An 18738-nucleotide genomic window follows, 5' to 3' on the forward strand; every position below is an offset into this window, starting at 1 on the left:
GATGGGCCTCCCACTGGACTTTATACCTTCTATCACAACTCTTTGGGACCAGCAATTTAGGCAATTTTCAGTCCACCTCTCTATTTATTTATCTGTTTGTCAATCAGGATGTTAAGGGAGACAGTGCAACATAAAAGATGCAATTAGCAAGTATGTGTATTAGCAAGTATATAGAAAGAGACTTCTATATTTTAGCTTATGAAATTATTGCTACAACCAACAACTAAAAATAGATCTAACATCTGGCTTTTCTAATAATCTTTTTTTTTTTCTTTTTTTTTTTTTGAAACAGAGAAGCAGCATTCTGGAGCATATCTTGGCAGAGCTATAATAAAAGAACTGCAATCTATTACTGCACAGTAAAGCTAAATTTTCTGCCCTTACATCAGGGCGGATAACAAATAAACTTGGGTCAGCTAATTTGCTAGTGTACAAATTACAACTTGTAATAGCAAGATATGAATTTATTCCTACCATAATAAAAAGATCAATGAAACCTAAACTGGCACTTGCTTTAAAGTTGTAATGCAAATAAAACATAAGAAACATGTAAGGCAGCCACAAAGTAGCACAAAAAATGCAGAGTCTAGTAAACTAGAAAGAAAAACAGGTAGATTGAACCTTCATAACAAACCAGATTAATTTTTCTTCTTATGAAATTTATCAGTGATTGTTGTTATCAAATCATGATCCCTTTCATACCATGTGGCCATTTTTTCTTTCTGGAGTTACTCTTTTTTTTATAGGCCTGGAAGAACATCTTTTATGACTAATTTGTTCCTGAATCTTTCCTTGTCTCCATTACAAAACCTAACATCACTGGTGACAAACTCAACATCATCTTTCTGGTGTTTGTTTCTGCCTTCTGCATCTCCTTTGCCTAGGAGATATGTGGGCTTCTTTTGGGTGTCTATGGATTTGAATATGGAATCTGCATTTTCTCCTGCTTGGGCTGAACATTCCATGCCTGTTGTATCATCGGCTATAATATCACATAGTTTTATATTGTTACATATAATTATATGCTAATAACAATTACTGTGGAGGCAATGTCTATATAATGGAAGAACTTTTATCCTTCCTTGAAATATAACCAGCCAACAAAGTACAGTGCTGTATCTAATAGAACATTGAACTACAAAAACATAATGAAAAGTATACAGAGCAACAGCATAAACAGGGATATTTGAATCCTTAAGGATAATCAGATTCAATTTGTTTGGGTGTTTCCACAAACACTTTGTAAAAGCTTATGAACAGATTTATCAAGGAGATTTACTGAAACAAAAGGCTCATGAATGTCAATTTTCAGATGAAAACCTAGAACACTCAAACTGATTTAATCTGATTGTTAATTTACAAGTTGATGCTTTCATAATATAACAGCTCAATTATTAAAAATAAGATATCCATGAATGGAAGAAGATATTTTTAAAATGAAAAAGACTTCTGTATTTTAGCTTCTGTATATATGTCATATTTTACTTTGAAAGCTTTGTTTTGTTCTTGGCCAGAATAAAGCATTTTGGCCACTACACGTATGATCCTCAGGTTTCAAACGCCTTAAAACCAGAAAGATAACTATCAGCTGGTGTATTTTTTTATATATATATGAGCATCAATTTGAGAGAAATAAAGTAAATTTTACATAATTTAATTTTCCACGAGAGATCTTTATCTCCTGTAGAAAATGGGAACATTTAAGTGTTTGTGGACAGATAGAAGGGTTTCTTGCTGGGCATTTGGGGAAGAGGTTACAAAATAATCGTGGCAAAAATGCTTTAAAAACTTACAGCCTTAAGGTCTTTCTCTGTCAGCTAGATCCCTGTCTTGCATTGCTCATGCACTTGAACTCTGACATATATAAAAACATCTTCCAGGAATTAAAGGATCGTTTCAGTCTTCATTCTGTCTTAGCCTCTCAGCTTCTGAGCAGAAGTGCCAATTAGTGCCAAACACAGTGATATTCTGTGAATGCATTCCAATTAGAAACCATCAGTTCATTTGACAGAGACAATTAGTGCCAGTAGAAAGTACATTTGAGTTTTCAAGGAAGTTATTAATATATACTGTATGCCAGAAACTTTCTCAGAGGCCATTATTGTAAACAGTGTCAAGAAAATAGTGTAGAAAAGACAGATCAGTAGATCTGGATCATTAAGAGCTACCTTTCTAAGGAAAAATAATACAACAGTTGACTTGCTTTAAATAAGAGAAAGAAGGAAGTAAATGAAAAAAAAAATTCTAAAGTACTTTTGAATATTTATGGTGAAATACATATCCATGTCTGGAAGCAACTGGACAAAGATTTATAACCATCCTTAAGTTTTACCCTTCCTCTGATGTGAATTGATACATAGATCTGGGACCTTAAATACAAAAGCTTATATTTTCCAGTGGATGCTATTAAAAAATGTCATGTGTACCCCCAAAGCATACACATAGGGGTTTTGGGAGTTTATTAGTTTTTGTAAGATTTCTGTCTGCTTCTTTTCTGAAATAGATGATCTGTCATTGCATTGTATATTAGGCACTACCTTTTTATACAACACATAAGAGTTATTCACATATTCCTTCATCCATATAGCACAATCAAAGACTGCATATGGTATAGTGAGGTTATAAATTATATATCCTTTGCAAAACAGGATGAACTTGTATTTAATTTGGTGGGTCTTTCTTTAAAAGGAGATGCTGGGGGCAAGAACAGTTGGCAATAACTGACCTTCAAGACAATAAGAGATCAAATCTTACCTCCGGCTTATATTGTGCTCTATTTTGAAATAAAATGCTTTAACAGGATTTTAGATAATTGGAAGCTGAGCTCAGTGTAAGTCCATTCATGATTTATAGTCCAAATCAGACTTTTGTACTTCTTTTTCAATGACACTTTGATATTGCCTTTGTCATTTTAGTCACTACCTATGGAACTTACACAACTCTTTTAGGTAAATAAAAGAACATGCCACCTAAAAGCCAGCAACAAACCAAGAATGGACTTAAACAAAACATTTCATAAGTTAAGATAAACTGTTCTGGTAAATTGATTGGACAGATTGGCTGACATTTTCTTATCTGTAAGGATAGAGCACCATCAGCAAAGGTCTGCAAAGCAATGGGATTTGGGTTCATTAACAGACAAGATATTATCCTGAAAACTAGAGATGTCATTAAAGTATAATAACTTTTTAATGTCTTCAACTTCTGTCTTGCATTTAAGAATTAAAAAGATATTTGACCTCCTTTGTCTTGTATCACCCTTTCCTCTTTCACCCTGCTAACTTTTCAGTATATTTGTCTTTAGATGTGTCCCCATTACACTTGCTTTGGGTCTTTTCTTGCTGTTTTAAAGAAAATATTATGGGTGCTGAGGAAGCAGCCTCACCTAACCTGAGTAACATAATTCATAGGAAAATATAGATATTTAAAAATTTTGGTGAAGACTTAGTCACACAGACAGATAAGGTTTTAACTTTAGCAGAAGGGACTACACTGGTTTACAAATAAATTTGCTGTGAAAATAGCAAGAAAATATTGGTACATTGTACAAATGTTTGGGGGCTTGTACTTTTGGAATTTATGCATAGTTTTTTGAATCTAACAAGGAAAGATGTCTACATAGGGCTGCCATATTAAATACCAAATTATTACTTAGAACAGAAAGTGGTTTGATTCCTTTTCTATTCCTGTAATTGTTGCATTAGTATTCTTTATTTCTGTGACTATTTCAGTATGAAATGTGTAATTGCTTCCTGGCAAGCATTCTTAAACTAAGAAAACTCCAAATTCAGTGTGTGCTGGGAATACTACAGTCTTGAATTTGATTAGTGTGATTCCTTACAAGACACTGCATTCACCTGTTTCCACATCTTAACTTCCAGTCCTCAATCTGAAGGTGTCAGGATTTTTTGTAACCTCTTCTCTGTGGAATGATGACAAATTGTACAATAACTTTTTGGGTTTGGTTTTGTTTTCTTTTTTAACAGTAAACCCATTAATTCATTAAGTGTCCTGCTCTGACTCAATACTTGTGTTTCAGAAAAGGAAGGAGGTTTGATCTGCATATTTGCTTGGCTATGTAGGTACATGGAGTTCTGGCTGATCTTCCACCACCATCTGCTCAAGTGCTTTTGTATGTCTGTGTCTGCAGGAAACTTTTTTTCCCCTCCCTATTACTGTAATTACCCTCCTATTCCAAGAAATCTGCCATTTATGTACTGGTCCACCTCTTTCACTATTATGCACTGATACCACATGATCTAAGACATTTACATTATAGACATAATAATCTGAAATGTGGCTGTCAGAACTCCATTTATAGTTGAAAGGTAAAAATAGGGCACTTCTGTCGTATCTCATCCTTGTCCTTATGTAAAACCTAAAAATAAATTGCATAAATTACAATTTAGAAGTTCCTATTTTTCTCCAGTGAGTGACTAAAAAGGGAGGCAAGGATGACTAATTCAAATACAGTCCTCTTCTTTGTAGATATTCAAATCAAATAGCTAATATACATATTTTATTTACTACTGATATTGTACTGCTTTTGCTCATTCATATATGAAGAATTTTAAGATAATTCTTAATGACATATACTACTTTTTTTCCCTCGTCTTTTCCTCTCTGTTCAGATAGGAGAGGAATAGTTGAGCCAGGTATCTGGTATCTGGGAAAGCTATCTTTCGCAGATACCATCTTTTTTTTTTTAAAGCTTTCAGGATGTAAGTAGGAGTTATTTTCTTCAGTCACTGAGATAATATCAAGAAAGCTTAGAAGGCATTTTACATTATCAGTGCAATTTTGAACACATACCTCACTTGCTGATGAAGTAGAACAGAAGACACTACAAGGAATTTTGTTTAACATTTAATCCCCCATTTAATTTACTATGGTGGAAAGGCAATGATCAGGTAAGAGGCAAAAGCAGGAGACAACAGCAGATTTACAGAGTACTTCTGAACAAAATGCTCATCTAGATTGGCCTTCCTTAAACCTTTGATGGTAACAGTAGATGAGATGAATGTTTTCTAGAGGTGTGGGGTAACTGTTGTAGTTTATTAGCACAAATTTGTTACCACACTATTTCTAACCATAGGCTAGTGCCACAAGAAAGAAAGTTGTAATTTAGGAAATTTAATTAGCTGTAATTTTTATCCCTCTTTCCCAAAGACTTCAGTTTAAAGACTATTAACATTATGATTTTAAAAACTCAGTAACTGAGACATTTTCATGTGATATTCAGGCTTTGAGAAGCAAAAGGGGCCCTGAACATCCAGTTTGCTATAACTTATTCCTCAGAATACAATATATAGGCAGGGTGCAGTGTACTTAGCTGTTTAGAGTGTATCAGCTGGTAAAACATCCTGCCACTTCATACGCTGAAGATGAAGGATATAAATTACATCAGTTAAACTAAGTTAAACTACAATGCAAGAGGGCAGTCATGGAAATACATGACAGTCTTTGCAAAAAAAAAAAAAAAAAAAGTGTTGTATATGATTGCAAGGATGATCTGTTGACCCAGACCCCTTCACGTAGATTGTGCTTTATGCAAATTCAGGAGGATTCTGGAAATGTGCATCTATAAAAACATTCTCCGAAATATCCGTTATCAGAAGCGAACATCATCCTACTTGCAGCTTGCTGTTTCTCAGGCTTCCAGATTGCTTGATTACTGTGGAGAACTTAAGGATGATATTTCTAGACTGTCTAATTATGGTTTCTTATGACTGTAGGAATAGGCGATAATAAGCCTACAAAAATCTAGTGCTCCCAGGATCAGTTCTATAGAGCTCACATGAATAATATTTTAGTAACAACCAAATGAATTGTTCAACTTCAGGCACAAAATTATGAGATATGGCAGCTCAGGGTTCAACTCATTTCCTGATATAACATTGTTTCACTCATTAATCACACAACTTCAAGAAGCCAATATTTATTGAATGATGAAGAGAAAATTTACTGAGAAAACTTATAATGGTCTAAAAGTAACTGCTGTGAAGAATGTGATGGATACATCACAACACTGTTAAATATGGTGTGTGAAAATGCAAAATGAGAATATTACAACCATTTAATTACCTCCTAGAACTCTAGAAGGCAGGAAACTCACCTTATGTGAAATGATCTTAAAATCATCAATGCTGTGATGACTAAAAACATAGTATAAGGCTTTTATTTAAGACAGAATTTAAGAAAATTATCACATAAGCCTAGAGAATAGGGAGAATTCGTCTGTGGTTGTATCTGCAATTTGGCAGTTTATTCTTACCAGAAAAAAAAAAAAAATATTAATGGCAAGAAAGATTAAACCACCAAAATGAAGGATGTTTTATATACCTGGTTTTAAACCACAGTACATCACAGCCCTCTATCCAGATTACACAGGTATTGTATACATATTGACAATATATGATAATGTAATATATTTGTGTGCTTTGGCTTGAATTGATTTACAAAGGAAGGCAAAATTGAAGAAATGGCACAATTTTAGACAAAATTGCAAAGAAGGGAAAGTAACATGGAAGAAAAAACCTAGTGAACTAAAAAAGGAAGAAAAGAGAGAGGGAAAAAAAAGAAAATGAAAGAAAAAAGGGAGAAAGGTAGAGATAAAGGAGTAGAAGGCACAAATACATGCAGAAATAAGAAAAAAGAAGAAAACTAGCAATCATCAGTGAAACAAGAAGAGAGAGAGGAAAAGCCATGAGCAAAAAATGAAGCAAATTGAGGAATAAAAGATTGCTGGGATCACAGTCCCTCCAACCTGTGAATTTTGAATGGGTACCAGCCAGCTGCTGGGAGAAGGCCAAAGAGTTGCTTGGCTAAATGAGAAGCAGTTGGCATCCTGGTATTTCACATGTGATGAGCATCCAATATGTGACATTTGATCTTATGCCAAGGACATGCTATGGTTTGAAATTTCTAGCAGCCAATCAGGATACCCACTGACTACTTTCTTTTATCATATTAATTGCATGTCCTGCACCAAAGAATACTTAATCCAAATGCACACAAGTTTAGATGGAAAAAGACTCAGACTGTTTAAACCAGCTGTTCAAAATCGGTACATAAAAAATAAAGTCTATTTTGGGTAGAAACTTGTTTCTTAGATCAAAGTGCTTCACTCATTCCATATTTTTATTCTTTAACAAAAAAAATTTCAGATCAGTCAGGAAAAGGGTTTTTTTAATTATAGTTTTATTTGATAGCTCTCAGACAGATATGGCTATCAGAGATGCCACTAGAAGTACATTCACTTGTATTTGGCAATCTCTGAATTTATGATGTTGCAGCACCAATTCATCCTATGATTCTAACACTGAGAGTAATCTTTAATGAATAAAAAAGGTATGGCTTTAGCTTAATCACCATTCCTTTACTAGAGTACATTTCTTTTCAGTGAGTAATATGTATGCCTTTGCAATATGTGATTAAAAACTATGAAGTTGTTATATGCATTTTAATACTAAGATTTATCCCGTGTCAGGTTTAAAATGATGCTTTAAAATCTCTCTTTTCTAAAGATTAAAATGAGGTAATCAAAAGTAGCTCTTTTTATTTTTTTTGTCCTACATGTCCTTTTCTATTTTATATAAATATGACTGCTTTAATTTTCTTGCTTGTTAATTTTGCTAAAGGAACATGTCTGCTAATTAACAACTGTAGATAGTTCAAGCCAGAAAGATGGCCTATGATTCCCTAGTTAGAGTCTTGGCATAAGGGTCCTAGTTTGGCAATATATTCTTTTCTTCTTATTTTTTGATTTATGTAAGGTTCTGAAAGCACTCACTTTTCTGTGATGCAGAAATATTGCAGCAACATCTATAAGTTTTTATCAGAAGACATATACTATATTGATATTTGGTGGAGTCTTCTCATAGTACTATTTTTGTTTCAGAGTATATCTCTAATTAGGACATTAAATATAGAAATATTAAAGGTGTTGAATATTAGGAACAATCCAACTAGGATAACACCTAGCCAGCCCTGTAGTGGCCTATTCACCAGTCCTCACATTGGACTTGCTTTCCAATGTCTGCTTAGGGCTAAAAACTAAATTGTAAAATTAATGAACTCTTCATGTGAGAAAATATTTTGGAGGAGGCAAGCCAGTATTTCAAACCCTTTAAATGAGGTGGCGCAATAACAGTTTAGATTTTACTGCTCTGGAATCTACCAATTTTTGTTGTGTTAATTCTAACACGAGCCAATCTCCATTTTTTTTTCATCTAACACAGGGGTCCAGGAATATTTGCATGTGGGACTTTCATTTAGTTCTCTGAACTTAGCATGAGGTGTAATTGTGAATATGTTTATACAGGCAATTTGTATCTCTCACAGAAAGATTTGTCTTCACCTCCACAGGTATTCGGGAAAGCAGATGTAGTCACTGGAAATTTATCTCTAGGATTCTTTACTTTTAGATGCATATAAATATCTTGTTGTGAGCTTTTGACCCATTAGATAAAATTCATAAAACAATAAATTTATTAATCTAAAATATAGAGTGAATTTTATTCTCCTAATGAATTAGTCCCAGTCCTCATTCTATACTTACATAATCTGAGTAGTTTTTAATCTATTGTACTGATTTTTACATCCAAATAAGATTAAAATGAAAACTACCTATATAAGCCATCTTCTATAATTTAATAGTGCTTTTAACACTTTAGTAAAAACAAGCTCATTGTAACTGCACCTTTTAAAGTACAAAATAAGACTGTGTAGGGAAGAGGATGACTATATTCAAGTGAACATTGGTAAAAGTTTCTGTGAGCTCATTATTCTACAGAAAATGAAGCAAACATATTTCATACCACAAGACCTGCTTTAAAAAGCACAGTGCTTTTTTTCCCTGAGTGATTTTGATAAACATCCTACACCATGGTGATTGCAAGCATGTGACCACAACAAAAGTCTCATATGACTCCCAGGGGCAGCTCAGCATGAGTAAGCAATTCCTAGCATAGTCCAAAGCCACATTCCAGTAAGAGATTACAGTTCTTGTACAGCCCCATGATTCCTGCCACTCCCCATCCCCCAACAAAAACATCACTGCTGTTATTTCCTCTACATCAGGAGACTTAATGGCTATCACACATAACATTAATAATTCTTAGGAATAAGAAATAAGGCCATTTTCTATTTTGGTCCTGGGTGATGACAAACATGTGCTAATGGGCCCAGATAAACTGAAAGCTTCATTGAATCCAGAATGTCATAATGCATTTGGAAACAAGAAAAAGTGTTTCCAAGAAAGACATGCTTTTACCCATCACAAATAACCCAATTAGCTGAGTGCTTTAGAGGGAAACTCATAGAAAGTCAGGATTTTTCTTCCACTGAATACACAGGATTTTCCAATTCATAGTTCAAGCCTGAACAAATTAAAATAAATTCATAGGCTCTTAACAATAGGTGGTTTTTTAGTGGACTCTCATGAGACCACCTGCACCCCTGTTCATCCCTTACCTTTTAAATAAAAAAAAACCACAACAAAACAGAACCAAAACAAACCAACCAAACAAACAAAACAAAAGAAAACAAAAACCCACACAGTTTTAGTATATGCTGACGTCCCAGTTCAGATCAGCTGTTGGTCTGCATTGATAACTCTAATGCACAAACTTGAGCTTACTGAAGAAATAGCAGATTATTTCTCAAATCAGAAGCTTTGTAATTGTGAGACAAGGCTGCTGGCCCAGAGTGTCACAGTGCTGCTGCTGTGCTTCTTCCTGTGGTCTGTGCTGGTTCATCTACATTGAGCTGTTTCATTCCTTGTGAATAAATATAACTAGTCTGGACAGCTGTATTCTGTAAATGTAGCAAGGGAACATGAAAACTGCCTGAACCATGGTTAAACTACCATACGTTTTTTGACATGAAGCATAACTTACACAATATTTAATATCACCTCTCATTAACACCATTTTATGCCTCTGATGCAGGGTCTGAACCTGCATAATGCTCATCAATTAGGAAACATTTCTTTCTACGAAATTGCTATGAAAGAAGCTTTTTCCACATCTTCTATTTGCGGGCCACAAAATAGTGAACAATTTGCTTAGCTATTTCCAGCACATTTTTGCCACCCTACATCCACTTATCCTTCTGAGTGAGTAAGCTTGCAGATTAATTTCCACAAATATCTCCTTGCATAAGATTTCCTGGTGACACTTGCAAATTTTAAAGTATGGCCTAACTACCAACATTTTTGTTTACTTTGCCTTCAAGATTTACATGCTCCAGCTTGCAGTCTCAGCTGAGCTTTGAAAGGTATAACGTCTCAAAATCTATTTCAAAGCCTCTGGAGTCCAAATGACAGTTGACTTGAAGCTTAACTCATGTTACACAAACTACCAGAGAATTTTGGTTTTACAGGGGTTTTCATGAATGCATGGCCAAAAACTGACTAAGAATCATAGAATCATAGAATTATCAAGGTTAGAAGAGACCTTTAAAAGCATGCAGTTCAATCACCCATCCAGCACTGCCACTGTGACCCCTAAACCATCACGCAGTGCCAGATCCAGATAAACACTTTCAGGGATGGTGGCTCCACCACCTCACTAGGCAACCTGTTCCAATGCATAACCACCCTAAAAGTGAAAACATTTTTTCTGTTATCCATTCTGAATCTCCCCTGTCTCAGCATAAAGCCATTTCCTCTGGTTGTCTCACTGAAGGCCCAGTAGAAGACACTGGTCCCCAATCACCACAGCCTCCTTTCAGAGAGTTGTAGAGCATGATGAGCTCCTCCCTGAGACTAAACAAACCCAGCTCCCTTAGCTGCTCGTCTGAAGACATGTTCCTAGACCTTTCATGAGCTTTGTTGCCCTTTGCTGGACACACGCCAGCACCTCAATGTCCTTTGTAAAGTGAGGAGAGATCACCTCTAGTACATGATCTGTTGCCCCACCGGGCTCTCTGTCCTTGCAAGCAGTCAGCGGTCTCTGTATTAAACCAAATTGATGCAGCTTCAAGTTTCATTGTTCCTTTTCTTTTTCAGCTCTACATGTTGAAATAGATACCATTATATTCTTGCAATGTTTCTCATTAATTTAGATATTAATATATAGAGATTTTTTTCTTGCTATCTTGACAGCACATTATGCCTATTTGAGCAGAGTTTTTTTGAATTAGTGTTTAGGTTTTTTTTAACTTAAGAGACATTTTTTTCTTGCTATGAATCTTTTACAATGTAGTAATGACATTCCAACTGGAACCAGGGATCACTCTATCAGTGTCCATATCTATGCTGACAAATTATAATTTCTCCTATTTTGTATATTGCAGAGAGTTGCTTAGCACAAATGTATGGAATGCCTGACACAATGTGATCCCAGGCTATGCTTTGAGTCCCATATGTTATTAAATAATGGTTGTAGGTTAAATGCTTGGTGGGGCTAAAGGGTTGAAGTTACCAAGAAGGGCTTGATAGTTACATTGAATTCTTCCAGGCTCAGAAGTAGCTGTTTCATTTCTAAGTGGGTTGCATTTAACTTCTTATTACAATCCTAGAAGGAAGAAAGGACAGAGATGGAGGCTGATGAGTATTATCTTGATTTCTAGTCCCAATACTGATGTCCCTGTGCCTTTGTTAGACACAAGAATTATTTTTAAAACACTTATCACACAGGGTGTGATCATTGACTAATTAAATTGACATTAAATTTCTCTAATTAGACAGTGTTTGGGAAACATTTCAAGTATTAAGAGAATTGCATTAATGAAAAAACTATTAATCATATGATCCTGTGGTCTCAGTAAATGACCATAATTCACATCCCTGGTTATCTGCATTTAAGTGCCCAGGTAGTGACATTTACTTTAATAAAACTTAATGATATTCTTTTAGTCAGGCATTTACACTGACTTGCTAGTTTCAAAATGTTTTACTTACCTGTGCTAATCACTTGACCTCCTCTCACCCATTTGTCTTGTTTCACTTGCCCTATGAAATCAGAAGGAGAAGAGGCTCTTGCATAGTTTGGGATTTGACAAGAGAAAACTAGACATTAAAAGAAGCTGCTGGCATCAAAAGAGAACCAACACTCTAACCCTTGGCTCTGCAGGACAAAACAATTGTTGAGCATGACAGCCTCACTGTGCTTTAAGTATTCTCACTGTATTCCTTAAGCAAAATTGCTATTCAATGGAAATTCCCTTAAAAAGAAAATATTCTAAGAATATCTTTTTGAACCCTCGGGGCTGAAAGTTAGTGACTGATGCATTTTTAGGAACATTTATATTTATTCTAGAAGTAGCAGTTTTTGCAGGTGCTTTTTTATTTAGCTATATGTAAAATGTAACTGATCTCAGATGAAAAGCTATTTTTCTTAAAATATCTTGACAGGATTGTGATAGCGTAATATTAGTATTGGGATGCAGGTGAGTAGTTTCATACCACTAGAGAAACCAAGATTGGATTTTAATTATATCAAAACATAATGACATAGCATTGCTGTCTGAAATAGTGTTTATTATTAGAAATAGAACAGCACGGCAAAAATTCTCACTTTCTGTGCTTTTTTCAATAGGTTTTTACTTCAGCATCTAATCTTTGTAGACGTTTTCATCCTTATACTGAATTAGATTATGTATATCTAGAATAAAAGTTGTAAAGGCATACAAAAGCAGAATGGTTAGCTGCTTCTTTTTCTGCTTAAGACATTTTATTTTCACACTGATTACAAACAGTATGACAACTGTTATTTGTAAAAGTAGTAACACTGAAAGAAAAGTATATAATTACGTATAGGAGAAAGTGATAGGAGTTAATGCTGTAGGTAAATGGAGAGAAGGCTGACATAGCTTTGCATTCACATTCCTCACAGTAGTGAGGCTGAGCCTGAGTCTCCAATAGTCACACATTTGCACACAAAAAACACACATACACAGCAAGTTTGCATGTGTGTGTGTTTATATATATATATATATATATATATATATATATATATATATGCAAACACAGCTGGTCACACAGACCATAGCACAGACAGAAAATGCACTCACACAAACAGCATCAATATACTTTCCCTGTTCCCATCCCTGACTAATGAGAATGAAGGTCAATCAGTGAAGCACATACTCTGTGTGGGTCCCTCCAGAAGCTGGGCTCAGACTCTGCAGCAGCTACCACTGGATCACAGGTCTCCCTATTACTGGCAGCTGGACATATGAGCCTGCAAGGCTACAGCTTAGTCCAGCTGCTGATACTCAGAGCACCTTTGGTAAAGCACAGACACATGATCTATCTCTCCAGTAAGTTGGCTGAGTCAGCATTCAGTCTACCCAGCCCCTGGGTTTCACTCTGACTTAATGTACAAATGCATATAAACAGGCCTCCCCGTAGATGATTCCCACTTCTGGTCTTAGCCAACCTTCAGATCTCATGGTCCCTACAGGAGCTGGCCTGGACCTCTAGGTCCCTCCAGTACCAGTTCTCAGACCCACTCTTGGACCAAGATCTGACCCAGCCCTTTGGCTACTCCAGAACTTGACTCTCAAATCTCTTATCCTGCTCACTTGCTAGACCAACTAGATATTTGCTGGTAGCTGCACATGCTGACATGCACACCCACACTACACACACATGTTCCAGTTTCTCTATGTGATGGCACCATAGATGCATGAGTCTCTAGATTTGCTGCCCTACCCAGTGGCTGGTGTCAAGACCTCCATGCATAGACATGAGCACAGAATGGAGTCTCCCCAAAATAGCTACAGAAGATTTTAGAGATCAGGAAGAAGGCATGACCATGCAAACACAGTGACCCATCCCTCTACTAGCATTCAACTGGTTTCTTTCAACCTGACCCTGTTTTCCCATGCTGGTTCCTCTTCAAACTACCTCAATTCCTTCCTTTGTTAACTGTTGGCTGTTTTTGCCAAATATGCCAAGTCTTAACCAGAATGCTCTTCCACAGCATCCCATAATGAAGCCCATAACCCTGTAGCAGTAGCCCCTATCCCCATCTCCATTCTAAAAGACTTTCCTTGGGGAAAGCCCCTCCTTCAGCCTTCCCCCAGGAAAAGCCTCTCCCTTTGACTTGAACTGACAAGGGCCATGGGGCTGATCATCCTTCCAGGGACGCCATGGGAGGAGCCAGGTCAGAGGCTCCAGATAAGATTTTTGGTGTTTCCCAACTGTCATTGTTCCACTGGGCTCCTTTGTGCTCATGTTCACTCAAACAATCTAACTGAAAGATTTCTCATTGGGTAAGAGATGACCCTCTGCACTCCTGGAAAGAGGAATGAATGAATCAGTTTTCACAACAATATTTATTAAGTAGTTTGTCTAGTTCCTAGGTCAAACTAATGGACCTGCTTCAGCTTCTTTTGTACTCATGCTTTAGGCCCTGGAGAGGCAAAGAAGGGGTAGGTCAGACATTTATTCATAGTTTGGGTAGCCAAGACACAATTTTATACAGCTTCCTGCACTACTGTAAGCTTCTTATGTAGTATTTGCCAGATAATCTTTCCCACCTCTAACTTGTTTTCTCCTTTCTCTGAAAAGTGGAATTATTAAACTTTTATAACACACATTGAGAACAGTCACAAATTAAAACCATAATGCCAATAATTACAAAAATATATTCATTGCTATTTGTGTCACGGCTTGGCAGTGGCATAACTGGTCTACATATACCTAGTGAAGGAAAATCTCCACCTTAGAGAATTTATCACATGAGATAGGAAAATGAGTCAGGTAGGAAAACAGAGGCGGAGTCTTGCTTAGCAACTCAGTGGCAGAAATGAGACAATATGTTTTAAAACAAGATGGGCTGAGCCACAGGAAGTATAAGTGATCTCCTTGAACATATTGAAGTGCCTTATAAAAGGAGAAAGAGGAAGTCAGATGACCTCAATATCTTCAGAGATATTTACTGTTAGATAAGAATATTTCTTAAAAATTATTGAAGATGTGTATTTTGTTTTATATTATTGCCTTTAGTGGTACTAGCTGTATTTGGTTAACTATTTAAAGTCTGATGCATTACTAATTCACTAAAGTACTGTTAAACCTTTGAAAGAATACTGTAAGTTTTACAGATACAAATTTGCATTTTAATTTCTTTTCTATGAAATGTTTGCTGTTTTTTATTTCTATATATTTAATTCTTGCACATAAAAGCAATAGCTGAGCATGGTTTAGTAATCCATACAAGACAAAAAATATAAATTTAATTTTGTAGAACTTGTAATTCATTTATAGATAGACTTATTGAAATTTAAACTCTTGTTTGTTTGGCTTGCAGTGATAAATTTTCCCATCACATTAATTGTAATACTTCTATTATGTGTCTGTCACTTTTGCCTTGTGTCCTTTTCAACTCAGAAAACACTCTTCTTATAATTCCTTTATTTTTCTACCCTTCTCTTTCTGAGCCTCCCTTTGGACCCTAGTCACTCTTCAATTTCTTGTGCATGAGAGTCTTCTCCCTCTTCCAAATGCTTATCAAAATGCACCTTCCAAAAAGCATTTGAGAAAATATTGTTCTTTAATTCCGTAAACCTTACACTCATTTTTACTCATATTTATGGTCTGCATTACTAGATTTCAATGCCCTGTCTTTTAAATTTTTTTTAAATTCACATATCTTTCAAAAAACTAGCAATGGGCTGCATTTTATTTTGCTTTGTTCAGCTTTATAATTAGTAACTGTGACATAAAAAACATAGTCAATGAAAACCTGGCTATGATTAGAAAGTTTTGCCATTGATTTAATTAATGAACCCTGCCAAAATAAATAAATAATGTCCTGTTCTGACTCCTGACTACATAAATAAGATGACTTGGAGTTACAGCTGGTACAGATCAATGTGAAATCAGTGTCCAGCCGGGTAAACCAGCTAGTTTGGTTACAACTTCATTGTACTTGAGGGCAAAACTTCAGATCTAATTTCACTGCTATACAATGTAGAAGAACCTTCCTCCAAGCACCCCTATAAAATCAAATATTAAAATTTCATAATATAATGCAATTTATAGATGGAATTTTAATTTAGATGCTGTCATGCAAACCAGAACTTCTATTATTAGAGATCAGGTTCTTTAGCATCTATAAGAGTTTCTTAGATGGAGGAAGAAGCATTTGGCTAAAAGTTTGCATCAGGTCTGCTTCAAGTTGGAGGACCATGCCAAGCCTTTCAGTTACTGTGCTGGGTTAGGCTTGCCCAGCAGCCAAAATGTCCTCAGAGGGGCAGGGGGAGGCTGTGGGATGTCAAAGATCCTGGGCCAAGATAAAGACACAGACAGGACCTACCAACAACCATGACAAGCAAAACAGACTCAATTTAGGGAAAGTGAGCAGAACTTACTGAAATTTATTTTGGGAGTAAGAAACAAAGACAAATGTTAAAACAACACCTTTCTCCCTGTTCGCTCTTTTCCTCCTGACTCCCCTACACCCCCCAATTAGCATAGAGGGTGGGAATGGGCACTTGGTCACTCAGTAAAACATCATTCTCTCTGCTCCTTCCCTCTCCTTTCACCTATGCTAAGAGGGCCCCCAGATGAGCCCTTTCCCCTTGCATGGATGCTTCCAGTGACTGGAGTTCTCCAAGTTAATCCTGCTGTAGTGTGGACTTTCCTTGGGCCTCAGTTCCTGCAGGAAATCCCCTCTGCTCTGCTATGGTCTCTGCAAGGAAATATCTGCTTTGGCATTTGGGGAGCCCCATCAGACTCCCTCTTGTCTGATCTTGCTGTCTCTGCAGGGCCATTTCTCACAAGTTTTTTTCCTTCTTCCTCTGCCTTTGTGGCATTTCCTTGCCCTTCCTTAAATGCATTTTCACAGCCAGCAGTGCCCTGCAGTGGGTGAGCTGGGGCTGGCTGGCCTGGGACACATCCAGCCCAGGGCAGTGAGACCTCTCCTCAGGGAGCCCCTACCCATTGTGCTGTACTGGCTTGCAAATTAAACATTCCCTTTTCCCTGTCACCAAAGTTTACATTTGCATAGTCAGAAACTTCATAGTATTTACATTTGCACAAGGAATAAAATTAATGTGTAAATTAATGAGCGTATTTTCCTTATTCTAGGTTTTCAGAATTATTCATTAACTTCTTAAGAGCTTCTCATGATGCAGTTATTTTAATTCCTCTGGAAAGTAACTTTTTTTTTTTTTTTTTTTTAACAGTGATGACATTGAAAGTTCGTGAGGGGAGTGGTACCTGACCCAGGTTATCTTTCAGATAATTATAAAAAGGAGATAAACTGCCTCATTGAATCTCAGCAGAAATGTAGGCATTATGTAAGTTATTACTAGAAAGGAAACCATTTACTTCAGTAAGTGTTTGGGAAACTACCCAGACCTATACTGCAGGAGCTAAATATAACCAACAATTAAATTTTTCTACTTATATAGAGTATTCCAACAGGGGTGATGCACGAGATCTCAAACCATCTCCCAGTAGTATTTTTATCTCTTCAACATGTATCATTATACTTATTGTAACAAATTTTTCCTTCATCTATGTCTTTTCAAAAACATTCTGGGATTACAGGAGCTGACTAATAAAGTTTAGGGTCACACAGTCAAAATAATTTAGAAAATAGTGTTTGAAATCCAACATAAAGAAATTCTGTGTCAGCAAGCACAAACTTTGCTCAAAATGCAAAAAGCTGCAGAATAGTCATGCAACCTTCTTTTAAAATGAAGTCTTCCTACAGTTAAAGTTCCATGAATGCCTTATGTCTGTGGGTGGTTTTTTTCTTAATTTTTCAAAACAAATATATATTTGAACATATATCTTGAAAATTTTTTCCATGTCACATATTGAAAATATTAATAAATTCTTCAGTATATAAGACTACATCTCCTGGTGATATTTTACCATTGATTTAAAAAGGGATTTTCTGCAACAGACTTTGGATGCCAGTAGGTAAACAGGATTTTGTAGAGAAATGGAAGCAAAAATATGAGGCAAGTATATGGGCATAGTCTGAAAGTGGCAGAAAGTTTTTAAAAAAGTATAAATCTAAACTTGAAAAGGTCTCTTTGACACATCTGCCCAAGAGCATTCATTTGTTTGTGTTTAGAAGAATTTGAAATATAAGGAAAGAAATCAATACTATGAAGGAAAAATATTACCACAACATTAACTTACCTCTAGTGTTTCTGACCAGTGCCATAAAATTCTGACAATGCCTGAAGTTTGAAAATAGTGAAGCTTTTCATCACAGAGCATAAATACTACCTTTAGTTTTCTATCAAGCTATATGCCTTCGGGTATCAGTTTCACTTCATTTGCTATTTGTTGCAGTTTACCACATCCAACAAATACATTTGCTTTGTCTGCACCTCCACACTGTTGCTGTTCACTCTGAAAGGCAACCAGGGGCTCTAACAGCTTGAGACAGACTCCTATTTGGGCTACCATAGCAACGAGTATATGTATTAAAGTATAGGTCACATGGCTTAGTTTCCTAAGGCTAATTAATTTCACTAATTATGGCCTCATACCAGCTGCAGAATGTGTTGGTGACCTAGTGAAATCAGCTGTAGACAACTGTTTTCCATACTGTGGTAGTATGACCTCACTATGTGGAAATATTAATGTAATTATGAGAATAGCATACAGTATGTGCAGAAAACAAATACTACTGCTTGATTAGAGACTGGACTGTGGGACTTTGAAAATTTTTAATGTAAATGTTTTAAATCTTCTTTATTGCTTTCTCTATCATCTGTCAGCATTAAATAGGTTATAAAGAGCTGAGTAGTTAATTTTAA

The 18738-nt window shown here is 36.0% G+C and overlaps 1 long non-coding RNA gene across 1 annotated transcript in view; it reads right to left on the reverse strand.

Annotated features, from left to right (window-relative positions):
* Positions 1–1021: 1021 nt before the first annotated feature.
* The window catches only part of LOC110484513 (uncharacterized), a 164575-nt gene continuing 146858 nt past the window's right edge, over positions 1022–18738 (reverse strand). The window contains exons 6-7 of the long non-coding RNA XR_002467776.3: positions 11906–11956; positions 1022–11519 (exon numbers count right to left, since the gene is read on the reverse strand). This is a non-coding gene — a long non-coding RNA (uncharacterized LOC110484513). The remainder of the gene's footprint in view (positions 11520–11905; positions 11957–18738) is intronic.

Source organism: Lonchura striata, chromosome 1A (genome assembly GCF_050655825.1).
Source record: "Lonchura striata isolate lonStrDom1 chromosome 1A, ASM5065582v1, whole genome shotgun sequence".
NCBI lineage: Eukaryota > Metazoa > Chordata > Aves > Passeriformes > Estrildidae > Lonchura > Lonchura striata.